The following is a 17471-nucleotide window of genomic DNA, read 5'->3' as shown; positions in this document are numbered from 1 at the left end:
GACAGAAAGGAAGGAGGAGGTGGAAACGATGAAGGCAGAAAGAGAGCAAAAGAAAGGCAATTAAAGAGAGAGGAGGAAGAGAGGCTAACAAAGGGACGAAGAGAAGCAGGCGAGGAGGACGAGGAAGGAAGGGGCCGGGGGTTTCAGTTAAATAGTGATTTCATCATGTGATTTCGGGGCCGGGGGTGTCTGTGGCAGCTCTAAAGCACACAACTTTTTACGAAGTGAAAATCAAATATTAAAAATGACAGGCCTTATAAGTGCGCTGAGTGAGCTCGGGTCACGGAGGGAGGGAGGCGCGGGCGGCTTGTCAGCTACTATCTGTCAGGGCGAATTAGAAACAATCAGGGCCGAGTGAAAGGGAAGGTGATTGTTATTAAGCGGCGGGGCCCTGCGAGCGGGCTCCCCAGATGTGGCCGTGCATATAAAAGAACAGGAAGCCGGCGGTTTAATTCAGGAAACTTGCCGAGGCGAGCGAGCAACGCCACAAAAGAGGAGAGGGAGGAAGGACAGAGGAAACGGGAGGAGGGGGGCACGGGGCTCCGAGCCGCTAATATGCTGGAAGTTACTTTGATAGCACGTCGGGCTTTTGTGGAAATTTGGAGGGGGGCCGTTTCCCTCCGTCTGCGCACGGGGAAGAAGCCGGGCGGCCCGCAGAGACGAGGAGACCCGCAGGTGAAAGCGAGTTCCCCGTCAGGCCGCTGCCCTCAAACTGCTCTGTGACAGACAGGAGGAGGTGGGGGCTGCACGCTCGGGTGGGGGGGTTTGAGTGACAGTGAGCGAGCAAGAAGCACAATGGCCGCTGTGACGGGCCGCCACGCCGCGTTTTACCAGCTGAATAAAGTAAAACTCTACAGGTTTCCAATACGTTCGATAAGCCGCTCTTACTCAGGGACAGTTCACAAACATCACTACTTGTTGTCTTTGATTCAGTCTCTGTTTTATGGACGCGCTGCTTCAGCTCCTCGCCGGGCGTGACGACCGTGCAGGCTGCTGCGAACGCGTTTAAACACAAAACATCAGCCTCCACCTTCCAGCAGGGAAACTACCTGTGCCAGTTTCAGAGTGACCTGTCGACGATCGGCCTTCAAACAGCTGGAAGCCACAGCTGTGTGCCACGGATGGTGTTTATAAACAATGTCTTTTTAATAAGAGTTTTTCCTTTATACACATAAACAAAAACAGAAGATTACAGGTGATCTGTACTTCTCGGAGATTTTGGTTGTACACTTAAAAAATATATAATGATAATTAAAATATTTCCCCAGATAACACAGTCCCTGCAAAATAATCCCACTCATTCCCACCGAGGTCACTGCCCTAGACCTGTACACTGTATTTCCACACCTGACAAAAGTGAATGCACCTGAAAAATTCTTATAGATTCTGAAATGCATGAAGGAAAGGATGCCACGTGCTTTGACATGTGAGTGAGTGTTTGATTTCTTCCAGTTTTAGACACGCCGTGAGGTCAGTGGGAGGGGCAGCGTCCCCCCACCTCAGTAGAATCGCCCTCCTGGCGTGCTGAGGATCTTTTAAAACGTGCCGTTCTGTATCCGTAATATTATTTTGTAGATTATTTTAGGACATTTTTAGGTTTGATTTACGAGCTGTGGAGTTTTATACATTATTATATTTATACTTTGTTTAAAATGTTCCAGATCACAGTAATAAGGTGCAGATGTATTTACAGTAATACAGTAAAAACAAAGCAGTCCTTTGTAAATTTACAGTGGAAATTTTTACAGTGCACAGCGGGGGCCCAATCATGGGCGCGAGCGGCTCGGAGACTCAAAGTCAAGTGGATCCATTGTGTCTCCGATAGTTTCACTTAACACTAGTTAGGTGAAATCAATGGGAAGTACAGGAGGAAATGAAGGAGGCTGTTAAGACGGCTTCTTTCATATAGTGCTTCTGTCTGGGAGCGTGAAGGGCTTTGATTTCTGTTTACTTTGTACTCGGGATATCGCAAGAAATTATCCCTCCCCTTAAGAGTCCCTGATCATCCAGTAGGTGGAAATAAAGCAGACTTGTTACACGCTCCCTCTCTCCCCCTCCTGTCGTCTTTATTGCGGTGATCAGTCGAACGCTCGCCTAACACGAGCCGTCTCTGGTTTCCACCTCCTGGGTTTTTCTACTCTGCTGCCACTGCTGATGTAGCGGAGGTTATGGTGTTAAACATGGAGCTGCTAAACGTTCCCCAAGGTAATAACAGTCGGTGTATGTACGGCGCCGTGCTCGCTCTACAGCAGCGGGAACTTTGTGCCAACTGTGGAAACGCAGAGAGGGAAGAAGTGACGGGTTCAAAGCAGCTTTTAGTCGCGTCGTCTGTTTAATTATACCTGCGATTCATATTTTTAAAACACACCTGTGAGTCTCTGTCAGCTGTCAGAGCGTTTGTAACGCCGGAGGAAGATCGGGGAGGTCGATCTGGCTCGGGAACAGCGTTAACGTGGATCTGTACGGGCAGAGCACGCACCCACACCTGCCTTATGTCACCTCCTCCAGCTCATGCTCCATGATCATCCCTCTGACCGGAGAGCCAGGAGATGAAAATGGATTCAGAGCCGATGGCTGTAGGGCAGGACTGTTCAACATTTTATACATGACCTCTCCTGTTCGTCATGTGACCACAGTGTAGATTGTTTTTATCTGGATGCTAGCCTTTTATTTCTTGGGATTGCATTTACGCTTCAAAAATCATAAAAGCTGCATTAGCATGATTCCACTGAGCACAGCTTGTAATTATCGTAAACTTTACTTCTGTACAAAGATGATTTTCTGCACTGATTCAGAAACCTTTGGAGATCCTGTCGGCTCCTGTGAGGGAAGCACAGAGATGCTAACTGCGTCGTCCCGGCAGGTCTGTCTATAGGGTGGAGTTACAGCATTTTGACCTCCTCAGATTCCATCTAACAATCACCATAAAACCATAAAGCGTGCTGAAAACGACTCGGCGTCCTTTTGTGGGCTTTAGAGAAGCGTGGCTGAAACGTGCCTCTGCGAGCATCCAGAGGAGGATGACGATGATAATGAGATTATTTATCTTCAGATTTCTCCAAGTAGTTTCTGCAAAACGTTACATTATTCCACTCTTCCTTCCTCCTCTTCCTCACCCTCCATGAGAAATGTGACTTGCTTAATAATGTGGAACAACCTCTTTAAGTAGGTTTCCTTTCAATTAAGATCATCCACCAAACTAATTAACAGCCCTGTCTCAGAGAGAAAGCAGCTATATGAAGACATATGAGAAATAAAAGAAGCACAAACTCAAATCTGAGCAGGCAGCTGACGGTACACGCCTGCTGGAGTGTAATGGACGGTGTGTTGTGTAGTAAATGTCGGGCGCGGGGCTTCAGATTCATCAGGTCGCTGAAATGATTCGACTAATCGATCTTGTTGGTGACTATTGGGTCTCTGAGCTGGGCAGGGATAGCTCAGTAGGTAAAGTGGTCGCCCCATGATCGGAAGGTCGGCGGTTCGAATCCACTTAACGGCTACCCTGAGGTACCCCTGAGCAAGGTACCGTCCCTACACACTGCTCCCCGGGCGCCTGCTTAGTGGGCTGCCCACTGCTTCACTGAGTGAATGGGTCAAATGCAGAGAAAAACAAGTAATTTCCCCATGGGGATCAATAAAGTATCCATTATTATTATTATTATTATTATTAAGCGGATGATGGGTTGGCTGAGTATCTTTCACATCGCCTCTGAAACACTGGCTGCTGACAGTCTGTGTTAGGAGGTCGGAGGGATGAGAGCGAGCTTTGTCCCTGTTTGGACCTTTTCTCATTCACACAGTCAGCAGTAGAAAACAACCGAGTGTGGGGTTAAAATAAGCACACTGAGCTGAGACAGACGTGCTCATCTGCCTTCTGATCAGAGCAAAGGTTTAAAAATGAAAACGGTGGAATAAAGAAGCACCAAATTCACATGAATCCAATCCCACGTTTCTGTAGGAACCCAAATCCAGGCCATGTCTAAGATTTCACAACGATTAGCAGGGAAGGATGAGCAGGGATATAGAGATGTACCAGAGCAGCATTAGCCATTAATCACCAAAGGTGGAGCGGCAGGGAGAGAGGGAGCCTTAAACACTGTCCTAGCATGACCCGGCCTGGGGCCGTGTGGTCCTCCAGGGGTCCGTCCGCCTGTCGACACTCGGCACACACAGAACATGTGCTCCGTACCAGCTCATCGTCAAAATCGTTTCTGATATTTATGATGGAGCAGAGCGCAGAGTTTACATTTCTGACAGCTGGCGTTTAACTTCCTAATACTGCGTAATGCTACCCCTCTGCTTCTTCTACAGTGTTCATTTTGGTTCACTCTGCTTCTTTGTTCTGCACATCTCATCTTTTACCTGTAGTTTCAAATCTGGTTTCAGTATCTGTGGCTTACATGGGTCCCAGACGGAAAGAAGTAAAACATGAAGGCCTTCACAGATCACCTGTTTGGAATAATCAAAATCAACAATACAAACTACAAAACAGATGACAAAGCTTCATCCTTGTGTTCTCACCTCAAGCCTCATCTCCTTAGCTGAAGTCAGGGCTCTAGCACACCAATATCACTGATATTGTTGCAATTAATTATTGTCAGCAAATCAGACATCCAAGCCTCCGGACAGCTGACAACGAGCTGGCTAAACAACAGAGCCTAACGTTATGTCAGCTAATGTTAGGCTCAGGAGTCCAAACTTTCCAGCTGAAAAACTGTTTGATTACCTTCTCAGATCATATCAAAACTTATTCACTAAGAGTCCACCACTTCAAAGACAGTTTCACTTATGCCAGCTAACAGCACCTAACAGAGGCTAACAGTAGATAACAGTAACTAACAGCACCTAACAAAGGCTAACAGTAGCTAACAGCACATAACAGAGGCTAACAGCACATAACAGAGGCTAACAGCACATAACAGAGGCTAACCGTAGCTAACAGTAGCTAACAGTACATAACAGAGGCTAACAGCCCCTAACAGAGGCTAACAGTAGATAACAGTAACTAACAGCACCTAACAAAGGCTAACAGTAGCTAACAGCACATAACAGAGGCTAACAGCACATAACAGAGGCTAACAGCACATAACAGAGGCTAACAGCCCCTAACAGAGGCTAACAGCACCTAACAGAGGCTAACAGCACCTAACAGAGGCTAACCATAGCTAACAGAGGCTAACAGTAGCCAACAGATGCTAACAGCCCCTAATAGAGGCCAACAGTAGCTAACAGAGGCCATCAGTAGCTAATGGGGGTTAACAGCAGTTCTTACGGACAGTAAAGTTCAGGATATCATCAACACCTCAGTACGGAGGTACATCTGGTAACCACTATTTCTCTTTTGCTCTTTTAGCGGGGTGTTTCCCTGCAGCTGATTTGTAGTCACCATCTTTATGAACTTCAGCAACTATTCACGTCACAAAAAAAGCTATCATTAGCTAATGTAAAATTCTAGCTAATGCTATTATCTTTCTGAAATGGGTGTTTTTCTCCAGGTGCTCTGGGCTGATCAGAACACATGCTGGGTTCATGCTGTCCATGACATTTGTGCAGGACTAAAACCAATAAATAATAAGCACATGACTAAAAGTAAAAATACCAAACTATTCTTCAGAAACTGTGAGTGTGGCTGTGAGAGGAGGGTGCAGGGTCAGTCTCAGCCTGTCTGAGCAGATAAAAGTGGTTTTGCTCTTGTTTCCATGTGTGTGTGAGTGTGTGTGTAGCCTCATCTCACACACACAGATCACCGTGTTGGGAGGCAAAGTGAAACAGGGTGACCATAAAACCAAAATGGCCTTCACTTAGTGTTCCTGCACCCCCTCCCTCAGCCCGCTGCCTGCACCCATTCCTCTTTTTCTTTAATTTTTTTTATTTTTTTATTCTGTACTATGAATAAATTTACTCTGTCCCGGACATGAAAATGTCAAATACCTAAAATACACCTAGGCTAAATAGCATATTAATTTTTAATGCCTGCTCATCCTATGCTGCTATTCTCATATCAGGCCTGTCTGCCAACAGCTGTTGCTGGCTCTGTAGCTGGGAATTTATCATCCATCTAGCTAAAGGAGGGGACAGAGGGAGAGAATAAAAAAAGAGATGGGAGACATTGTTCGGGAGGCGAGGGGAGGGGGGAGGGACAGCTCTGTGTTTTCATGGATCCCTACCTGCATTTATATCACCCGCACCTCACAACTTTCTTCCTCTGATATACGAGTGGGATTCAATTACACTAATGCCAAACATAAATTGTTGGAGATTCGCTGCTTTTCCGCCTTTGCCGTGTGAGAAATAAGGAGCCGAGTGGTGACATTGACGCTGGAGGTAGTGACATTGGGGAGAGCGGCAGAGGGAGACGAGATGCACTGAAGCAATGTGCCAGTGTGGGTGTTGAATGCCACCCATGTGCGTTTTTAGGTGGCATGTGGTGGATGATTATCATAGATTATCACAATCCAGATTGTTACAAGTTCTGTCTGCGCACATAGCAGCAGTGTACTGTAGCTGTGTGACTGTGTGTGTGTGTGTGTGTGTGTGTGTGTGTGTGTGTGTGTGTGTGTGTGTGTGTGTGTGTGTGTGTGTGTGTGTGTGTGTGTGTGTTTTGGTTTAAGACTCGGGGCCTTTGGGGATAAGGCTATGGTGAGTGAATGACGAACAGTTGGAATGTGTGTGTGTGTCTTGTTCTTTTATCCTGACAGTGGGAGAAGTAAATACCGTACAGGAAGTGGAAAAGCTCCACGCTCAGGACATTTTGCTGCTGGCACACACATGCTACACTTGGCAGAGCAGCTCAGGTGTCTGCACAGGTATATCAGGTGTTTGAGCTTTTTCTTCATCTTTACTTTGGAAGCTAACCAGCGAGCGAGGTGGTCATCATGTTAGTCAGCTGCCTCTCCTGGGAGCCTCTCGCTCGTCTTTAAGAATTCACTTTTATTTTCATAATTGCATACAAGCGCTCGCTGATACAGCAGCACGGGTCATATCTACTGACGTGTGTCAAAAGTAAAGATTTTAGACTTTTTAAAGGTTTCCCTGCATTATTAATTATCATTCTTATCAAACGTGATTAGAAAAATTATTGTTAAAAACCCTGTTGGGTGTTGGCTTCTACTGTCTCAGACTACAGTGCTGTCTGTCTGTTGTCTGTCTTTCTGTCTCTTGTCTGTCTTTCTGTCTCTTGTCTGTCTCTTGTCTGTCTGTCTGTCTGTGTCTGTCTGTCTGTGGTCTGTCTGTCTGTTGTCTGTCTTTTGTCTGTCTGTCTCTGTTGTCTGTCTGTGGTCTGTCTGTGGTCTGTCTGTCAGTTGTCTGTCTGTTGTCTGTCTGTCAGTTGTCTGTCTGTTGTCTGTCTGTCTGTCTCTTGTCTGTCTTTGTTGTCTGTCTCTGTTGTCTGTCTGTGGTCTGTCTGTCAGTTGTCTGTCTGTCTGTCTCTGTTGTCTGTCTGTTGTCTCTCTGTCTGTCTGTCTGTTGTCTGTCTGTCTCTGTTGTCTGTCTGTCTGTTGTCTGTCTATTGTCTCTGTTGTCTGTCTGTCTATCTGTTGTCTGTAGTCTGTCTGTTGTCTGTCTGTCTGTTGTCTGTCTGTTGTCTGTAGTCTGTAGTCTGTCTGTCTGTCTGTTGTCTGTCTGTCTTGTCTGTCTGTCTGTTGTCTGTCTTTCTGTCTGTTGTCTGTCTGTTGTCTGTCTGTCTGTCTCTTGTCTGTCTTTGTTGTCTGTCTCTGTTGTCTGTCTGTGGTCTGTCTGTCAGTTGTCTGTCTGTCTGTCTCTGTTGTCTGTCTGTTGTCTCTCTGTCTGTCTGTCTGTTGTCTGTCTGTCTCTGTTGTCTGTCTGTCTGTTGTCTGTCTATTGTCTCTGTTGTCTGTCTGTCTGTTGTCTGTAGTCTGTCTGTTGTCTGTCTGTCTGTTGTCTGTAGTCTGTAGTCTGTCTGTCTGTCTGTTGTCTGTCTGTCTTGTCTGTCTGTCTGTTGTCTGTCTTTCTGTCTGTTGTCTGTCTGTCTGTCTCTTGTCTGTCTTTGTTGTCTGTCTCTGTTGTCTGTCTGTGGTCTGTCTGTCAGTTGTCTGTCTGTTGTCTGTCTCTGTTGTCTGTCTGTTGTCTCTCTGTCTGTCTGTCTGTCTGTCTGTTGTCTGTCTGTCTCTGTTGTCTGTCTGTTGTCTGTCTATTGTCTCTGTTGTCTGTCTGTCTATTGTCTGTCTTTTGTCTGTCGTCTGTCTGTCTATCTGTTGTCTGTAGTCTGTCTGTTGTCTGTCTGTCTGTTGTCTGTTGTCTGTAGTCTGTCTGTCTGTCTGTCTGTTGTCTGTCTCTCTTGTCTGTCTGTCTGTTGTCTGTCTTTCTGTCTGTTGTCTGTCTTTCTGTCTCTTGTCTGTCTGTCTGTTGTCTGTCTGTCTGTGTCTGTCTGTTGTCTGTCTCTGTTGTCTGTCTGTCTGTGGTCTGTCTGTCTGTTGTCTGTCTGTTGTCTGTCTGTCTCTGTTGTCTGTCTGTCTGTCTCTTGTCTGTCTTTGTTGTCTGTCTGTTGTCTGTCTGTCTGTCTCTGTTGTCTGTCTGTTGTCTGGCTGTCTCTGTTGTCTCTCTCTCTGTCTGTCTGTTGTCTGTCTGTTGTCTGGCTGTCTCTGTTGTCTCTCTCTCTGTCTGTCTGTTGTCTGTCTGTTGTCTGTCTGTCTCTGTTGTCTGTCTGTCTGTCTCTTGTCTGTCTTTGTTGTCTGTCTGTGGTCTGTCTGTGGTCTGTCTGTCTGTTGTCTGTCTGTGTCTGTCTGTTGTCTGTCTCTGTTGTCTGTCTGTCTGTGGTCTGTCTGTCTGTTGTCTGTCTGTCGTCTGTCTGTTGTCTGTCTGTTGTCTGTCCATCTGTTGTCTCTCTGTCTGTTGTCTCTCTGTCTGTCTGTCTGTTGTCTGTCTGTTGTCTGTCTTTCTGTCTGTTGTCTGTCTTTCTGTCTGTTGTCTGTCTTTCTGTCTGTTGTCTGTCTGTCTGTTGTCTGTGTGTCTGTTGTCTGTCTGTTGTCTGTGTGTCTGTCTGTTGTCTGTTGTGTGTCTGTCGTCTGTCTGTTGTCTGTCGTCTGTCTGTGTGTCTGTTGTCTGTCTGTTGTCTGTGTGTCTGTCTGTCGTCTGTCTGTTGTGTGTCTGTTGTGTGTCTGTCTGTTGTCTGTCTGTCTGTTGTCTGTGTGTCTGTTGTCTGTCTGTCTGTTGTCTGTCTGTCTGTTGTCTGTGTGTCTGTTGTCTGTCTGTCTTGCTGCTGACCCTGACTCCAGCAGGTAGACTCTGGATGTGCAGGTGGAGGGATTCACTCGTGCAGCAGTCGTGTTATTGAACCATGCGCGCGTACTTCCGTGACGGCAGAGCGTGACTGTGTGTGAACTCACCTTAATACACCACCTGCATACTGGTGTGCAATCTGTCTGTTAGGATGAAGAGGCCTCTGGCTGCCACTCCTCACTGACTACTGCTCACTGCGATGGCCACCTGCAGGGAGAAACAGAGGAGGTGATAATGAAATATAGACCTGAGGGATGAGAAGGAGCGCTGACAGCGATGTGGAGGAGGGGTCGATGTCAAGATGGAAATCTAACAAATTCAGTAAGCGCTGCTTCAGAGGTCAAGGGAACGCAGCAGAAAAAGGTTAAAGATGAAATCAAAGCTGGGGCGCTGCGGTGCCCAGAGGCGCAGCTGAAAATCTATCCCTCCAAGGCAAGGCCACCGCTGACGCGAGGCAGACAAGAAGCTAAATACTGCACGCCACTCGGGGATCTTTCATTTTCAACCGATCAATAAGGGCTTATATTTATCAGGGCCTCGGAGCAGCTGCCACGTCTGACAACCTCCACTTCATTTCTGCACTCCTTTTTTCCTGCAACTCCTCCTCTTCTCCTCCTCCTCCTCCTCCTCACCCTCACACGCTAAATTGAGACCCATCGACCATGAAAAGGGGCAGAGACCCTGGATTGCCATTAACCCCCCTTGTGTCACTAGGCTGCCTAACACACACACACACACACACACACACACACACGCCCTGGAGATACAATCGTGCTCTGCCTCCCCCATCTTTGAAGAAACATGCCTTATCATTATGGCCTTGGCAGAGACACCAGCACCAGTGTCTTTTGTTTCTCAAGCTGCCCATGCCACCCAAACACACACACACACACACACACACACACACACACACACACACACACACACACACACACACACACACACACACCCCTCTCACTTTTCATTTCTCTACATCTGTTTTTCCCTCAAATTTACTTCAAATAAGAGCAAACGCCGGCTCTGGAACGCCTCCTATAAATCCGAGGAGCGTTACGAAGACGGGGTTTAGGGGTCTGAGTTAAAATAACTGGCTGTCTAATCATCTGCACAACAATATTTGCTGTGAGGCATTCTAAATAGATTATCGCTAGTCCATCTGTGTCATCATTGATTTATAAGGCATTAAGCTGCTCGGGGAAGAGATAGGGCCTCGCCTTCTCTGCTGTTAAAGGCGCTTCTTGTCAAAATCAGGGGCATGGCAACGGAACAACCGTGGCACCCGTCTAACCTCCCCTTTAATCGCGAGGCGAGAGGAAGTGAAAATAGGACGGGCGTATCTGTGTTTTTTCTTTTTTCTCCAAAAAGGGAAGTATGAATCCAAATTTTCAGCATCTCTTTTTGTTTGGCGATACAAAGAGACGGGAGGAGGGGAGGAAGTAGAGGGGGAAAGGAGAGAGAAACAAACACACACACACACAGAAAGAAAAAAAAACAAGGGACATCATTAACATATGAATGCTATATGCAAATGGTAGGGAGAGAGCAGATGTTGTTGCATTTAATTGACCTATATGTGAATTGTATCCAAACCTTTCAGTGTGTTTCTGGGCCCGCCGAGTACAGTTTTACTGGCTTTCGAGCACTCTGCAGACGAGCTGCGATTTTATCAGCGTTTAAACATCAAGAGGAAGACGACTGAACAGAAACCAAGGAAAACAACTTCTTCTGCTGTGTGTTTTGTGTCCCTAACAGGTGGGTGAGGGCAGAGACCGACTCCGTTTGAAGAGGCTCTGCAGATATCAGGGATTCCTTCCAGACTACCGAGTAGCCTCAGCTCAATAAGAGTCTGACCGACACACAACAAAAACTATTGATGTGATTCAAAAATCATATCATGATGACATCACAGAGCTCAGACCTGAGAGGTCAAATCTACAAATGTGTTTTTGATCAGGAGGTAAAATTAAAGAAACCGAACGTTTCAGCCACAGAGTCTCGTTTATTTATCGTTTATTCTTAAAGCTGTTCACAGGAAAATGTTTCTGTTCATCAACAAGCACACCGTTCTTCATCGCCATCGTCTTCATCACTCACTTTGTGCATTTGCAGCTGCAAACATCAATCTGACCACTCCCCCCCAACACACACACGGTTATAGACTAAATAGACTAAAGCAGGCAACAGTAGATAAAACAGTGTAAATCTGACACTGGAGCTTTATGGCTGTGGGAAGCAGACCCTCTATTGACTTTCCTCCACTGAGAGCCATAAAAACATTAATCATATTTTCCAGGAGTGGACTTACAGATATGTGCACACACGTTTACTGAAAGCTGCGTTTTTATGCTTCGTACTGTGAGGAGATGTTCCCGGGTAAGACCTGCTGTTTGGGTTTGCTGCATCATGCACAGCTTCGTTACTGTAATATTACAGATGCTGTACGCAGAATTACACACAGTGTAAATACCCAGTATGGCTGCTGCCGAACACACCACTGCGAGGCTCGTCTTTCTAAACTCTGCCTCGGAGCAGCTACATGATAGAATATATATATGATGATATTATACGCAGTGATACTTCCCTCCCACTGCGCTGGTGTCACATTTAATACCCACCAGCTTCTAAACCCAAACCTCTAAAGGCTGGATGGCTTTGGGAGACGTGACAGAGGGCATCGGTTCACGGTGGATTCAGTTATTTAGATAAACAATTAAATAAGAGATCTTTTTTTCTTTTTTACAACATTCCCACAGAAAAGAGACATTTTCCATGAATTGAGGGAAACTTTGTGTTTTATAATTGCAGCGCAGTCTGAGCCGGCACAATGTTTTCTGTAATTTTGCACTTTTATTTCTTACAGTTTAAGTCAAAGATGGTTTCCTTACTTTACTTTAAACCTCGTTACACTGGCAGGAGGGGCTTTCACCGGTCCGGCCCACCTAAAACCAAAGTGGGCCATATGTGGCCCACGATGTCTCAGATCAATCCTGTCCTCGCAGGACGCTCACGCTGGCTTCCTGTCTGCAGCAATGAACGCCATCAAACAGGTCGGCCACGCTTCTATTCGTGGCGAGAAGTTTCACTGGTTACTAGCACGTTTGGCTGTGCTGGCTGTAGATGGGAGCTGAGTAAAAGAAATGACCAAGGAGCCCGTTCTGCCCTGTGACGGGGCTCAGACCACCGAGGCCTCTGCCTGCATGAATTACCGGCAGAGGCTCAGCGGTATCCAGTGACGAGCCAGGTGGAAACTCGAGCAGAGCGAGGAGGTGAGGGAGAGTCACGCCTTCCACACGGAGACGTCTGCCTGGGCGAGCCATGAAAAACACACATGCTATTTTCATCTGCGGCCTCCACCTTTCTTTTATTTTTCTATTTCCCTGCTCCTGCCTCCCTTTCTTCCCCTCTTGCACCAGCAGCCCCTCCCACTCTCCAAGCACACACACACAAATTCTTTGGAATGTCATTAAATTGCATTAAATAGCCTTTTGTCCAGGGGCAAGGACCACCCGATATATGATAATACATTAAGGCCCCAGTGCAGCAGCCACTGAGCCGAGACCATCTTAAGAACATGCACGTTGTGTGTGTGTGTGTGTGTGTGTGTGTGCCATGCTAAAGAGCGGACGGCAGCGTGTGGAGGAGAAAAAAGGTGGAGCAGGGAGGATGGAGGGAGAGGAGGTGGCTGGCTGCGCATGTGGCTCTCTAACAACTGTGACACATACTAATAGAAACATACCTAATAAATTACAAGCTTTCAGAGGCTGGCAAGCTGACATTTTCTCTGTGCGCGGGACAATTTCATATCTGCGGCGCAAAGTCGAGAGCCCGCTGGACCTAATTGCATCACACAGAGATGCCAGAGGATTAGCATAAAAATTAACACTTAAATTTCAGCTTATTGTCAAGCCGACTCCTGCACCGGCTGCCTCACAACAATCAATTCCTCTTAGAAATCTGATTAGATTCCATGACGCTTATTATCCCAGTCATGTCTGCATGCCCCACTTACTACACCGCTGGCATAGCAGAGCACGGCTGCCACCGGTGCCCGCACCATTTGTTTAAATGGAGTTAATTAGAGAATAAATCTAAAGGTGTGGCATTTCTTTGACACGCGATGCTTCATTCTCTGTCTGCTCGCCCGTTTCACGTCTTCGGTCGGTCCGCCCAAACTCCTCCAGTTCCTCGCCACGGCGGATGGTCAAACAGGAAGTGCGAGCAGTTATTGTTCACAGTTTCCCTCCCTTTCTAAAGAAGAATGAGCTCAGAATGGACGTATTTACATTACAATCTCGCTGATTTGCCTTATTTATAAATGCCACCGTGGTTTTCTCATCATTTCCACCCCCCACACCCCCCGACTCCACTCCAAATGAACTTCACATTTTTTTAATGTTTACAGCAGCGGAGGAAAATTTTTTTAAAAAAAATTCTCATCTCATGAAGCTGTCGCAATGAAATATTTGTCAATATCCCTTTCTGTTGAAGCACATTGCACAAGTATGCACTAAAAGCAGCGCGCACATTGGGTGGCTTTGCAAAGACTCTTGATTGTTTAGACAAATGGCATTTCATCGCATCCAGATGTCTTTAAGCTGTGCTCAACCGCCATCGCTGCTCCGCGAGGCGCAGGCTGGATGTATACAAACATCTCCTCATAACTGCATTCCTCATCTGGGCCTGCGAGCGTCACGGCCTCGTCACCGGGCGCAGCTAGCATTTCATATTTCTGGTTTTTAAGGCCGTCTTCACTCAGGCCAGCGACAGAGGGGAGCGGGGTGCGCCCCGGCCGGGTCGGGCCTTATAACACGACGGCGCTACAAAGGGCCCGAATAAAGACGCCCACAGGGCTGAGAGAGGGAGCGAGGGGAGAGGGAGAAGGAACAAATCGTCTGATGTTCTAAGTGGATAACAACAGCTCCTGCTATGCAGCGGCGGAGGCGCAGAATAATTTAAACCAGCTCCCCGGCCGCCCCCCCTCCTCTCCTGGCCACCGCTCTATTCTTATGTTAACACGGCTAAAGCGGAGTGGGCCACCCAGCAGCACGGAGCAGAAACTTAAGTCCACACTTGAGGAAAAATAATCTCGCTGGCTCTCTGCGAGCACTGAAACTTCCACACGGAGCCGCGGCGCTCCGGACGGGAAGGCCGAGCACGCCCGTGCATTGAGAGCGTATTGCTTTCCAGGCCTGGAAGAATAATAAACGCGCCGCTTAACTCGGCTGTTTTGCCTCTCGGTTAATGCCAGGCGGCGGCGGCGGGGAGCGAGCTGGGGGGGTTCGTAAGTCTGTAAATGCAGAATAAACACGCTCTCTTTGTTGATCGTGGAGCTGCGTTGTGCTTTTTCTTTCTCGTCTTTGTCTGACGAGCTCGCTCCCTCCTCAAGCCGCCGTCGTGTTTGGTCTCCAAACAGCACATGTGAGGTGCACACCTCGCTGATATTTTATAGGTTCAAATCCCCGGGAATGGGAGGGGGGTGCTCATATTTTATACTGGCGGTTTATTTTAACGGGGGCTTGTAATTAACGCAGCATGTCCTCTATCTCCCAGTCATCTATGCCAAGGCCTTTATTTAAACAACTTTATTGTGAAATGTTTGCGTTCTCAGCGTTCGGCCGGGGCCCACACACAGAATATTATTTCATACTTCAAGGAGAGGGTAGGGGCTGGCGGAGGGGGGCTTGGAAGAGTTTACGCTCTGAGCAGTTATTGTTTTTGATTACAGCGAGACTCTTTTTAAAAAGGATCGGGCCCAGGGACCGAAGATGTGAGAAGCTGAGGGAGAACCTGTTTACAGAAGGAGTGTGCGAACCTGAAGCTGTGCTCGGGCCAAATGTACAATCTCAGCATGATTTATGGGAGTAAGATCAGAGTATTTATGTCCCGACGAGAGCACTTGTTTAATGCCACTGCTCGGGGGCTTCTTCCTGGAGAGCCTGTTTGTGTTCTTGTGGGGTTTAATGGAATCTGATGGGGAGATCGAGTGTTTACGTTTGGCCAAAATGACCCAGAGTTAGCACATCTACACATTTCTTACAGATCAGACCGGGAGATGCCGAGACCCGCGTGCGTCAGTATTGTAGGCCGTACAGAAAAAATGGCCGTCGTCACCGTGACGTCACCGCATCGGTTAACTGGTGGCTCTCTTCCACAGGGCGTCTTTTGTCCCAGGGAGGCCTGCAGGAACGAGTAGCCCGAACGCCTTCGTTCCCCTCCAGACGCCCAGGGTGGAGCCGTTCGCTCCTCCACGGCTTTCAAAACACGCCTCTTACGTCTAAATTCAGCCCTCCGCTCTTTGGAAACGTGGGTTTTGGCCGTGCGGCTCGAGTCCGTGCTTACCTTCTCGTGCACGTTTTATTTAAAGTGTTGCTCTTAAAAAAACAAACCTTAAAAGTGCATTAAGGCCCGTTCAGGTTCCATAATGGGTTTTAAAGTGAGAATGAAACCCATGTGATAACATACATTAAACACACAACAGTCTGGCTGAGCGTTAAAATATTTCTGATTCAATTCTTTGACCTTCATAAAACACTCACAGCAGATATTCTATTCATATCATCTAATAATAGAGCATCCATGCCTATAATACAATATCGTGCAGGCCTTGCAGTGCCAGTGCATTAGCATGCCTGCTGGCCAGCAGATCAGATGGATCACAGATTGCCTTGGGGATGCTAAGTTTAGTGTCTTCTGCTTTTAGCACGGCGAGGAGATTGACAGGAAAAACCTGCGAGAGAGAACGATTCACGACAAAGGTGGCGAGCGAGGAAAGCTGCTCGGCTGCTGCCTGCTGAGCCGCCGCCGAACACTCGGGCAAGTGGATTTCAAGAGAGAGTCGGAGCAACTGATGCTGTGGGCACCGCTGCGTGCGAAGACTTTGCACCGCGGCCGGCTCCACGCACACACTCGAGGACTGAAGGCTGAGAGACCCACTTCACTCGTCACACCTTAACCTTATTTCATCAGGCCAACGTGTCCGGCTTCGGGCTCGGAGCGGTGGTTGCTCGCTCACAGACTGCAGAGGTTACTCATGACTGTGTCATGACTTTGACTTTATTTGCATAAACAAGAAGAAAGATGGAGATGAAGAATGATCTGAGAACCTGTATCCTGCTGTCACGTGGAAAACATGTGCAGCTAAAGTGCTTCTGTTTCATGATCTTCCTCCCCCACCTCCTCCTCCCCTCCCCCACACAGAGAGGAGAGCCTATAAGGGGATAAAGTGAGATGTAGACACTTCTTTAGCCCAGCGGAGGCCAAACAGATCGAAGGCGGCGAGCACCTGGCTGCTGTCCTCTGCCTCCTTTTCCTTACCACCTTTCCTTCTCCTGTTCACTTACACTCATCGTCTCTGTTTCATTTCAAACGCGCACCTTTTTTGACCAAATCAAGCACTCGTCTGGCTGCGTGTGGATAAAAACAACCACAAAAGCTCACATAAATCCAGATTTTCTACCGCTGCGCTCTAAAACAAACAGCACAGAAGGAAAAGTGCTGCGCTGCAGAAAAATGATCTGTTTTTTAAAGTTGCGCTGCTTCACCGACTGTTTAAAGGCACAACTTGCACACAAACACGTTCCCGAGAGCTCTCGAGCCCCTCGAGCCCCTCGAGCCGGGGCGGTGGCCGCTCGCCGGAGCTCCATCGATCCTACCTGGATCCGCCAAACTCTCCACCATGTCATTCAAACCCTTTCAATTTTTAATCACCAGCTCAGAACCTGCACTGTCTAACACACACAGAGTGGCTGGTACACAAGTCCACACTCTTACCACCCACAGTACTTCAAACACTCTTATCCCTCCACACACACACACACACACACACACACACACACACACACACACACACACACACACACACACACACACACACACACTCTAAAGACAGATGCATGTAGGCAGGTTTCTGCAGACAATTCAAACACAGAGCCTGTTCTCCCAATGCCAGCTGACAAATAACATTAAATCAATGTGCACACTGAGCGTGTGCGTGCGTGCGTGCGTGCGACATTAAGCCGTGTGTTATCACCTGGCCCCCGTCTTGTGCCCAGACTGTAGCCAGTTTTGACCTTGAGCGCCGCCATATTCATTACATCATTAAGTTACCTCTTCATTAACTTTTCATTGTTTATGGAGGAGGCTTTGGGAGGCAGGGTGGATGTGGGGTGAGGCGGGATGGATGGAGGGGGGTCTGATCCACAGCCCGGTTATCGGGGCCCTGCTCTTCCCTGACT

At 47.6% G+C, this 17471-nt stretch overlaps 1 protein-coding gene across 3 annotated transcripts in view; it reads right to left on the bottom strand.

The window, feature by feature from the left end:
• Window positions 1-17471, bottom strand: part of znf536 (zinc finger protein 536) — a 202873-nt gene that overhangs the window by 126004 nt on the left and 59398 nt on the right. For all 3 annotated transcript variants that reach the window (XM_080885953.1, XM_080885952.1, XM_080885954.1), the window contains one exon: window positions 9345-9444. The gene's annotated coding sequence lies outside the window, so the exon portion shown is untranslated. The remainder of the gene's footprint in view (window positions 1-9344; window positions 9445-17471) is intronic.

Source organism: Rhamphochromis sp. 'chilingali' (assembly GCF_963969265.1).
Source record: "Rhamphochromis sp. 'chilingali' genome assembly, chromosome: 6".
Lineage (NCBI taxonomy): Eukaryota > Metazoa > Chordata > Actinopteri > Cichliformes > Cichlidae > Rhamphochromis > Rhamphochromis sp. 'chilingali'.
Note: the sequence above shows the minus strand (reverse complement) of the source record. Positions and strands in the feature narration are given on the sequence as shown.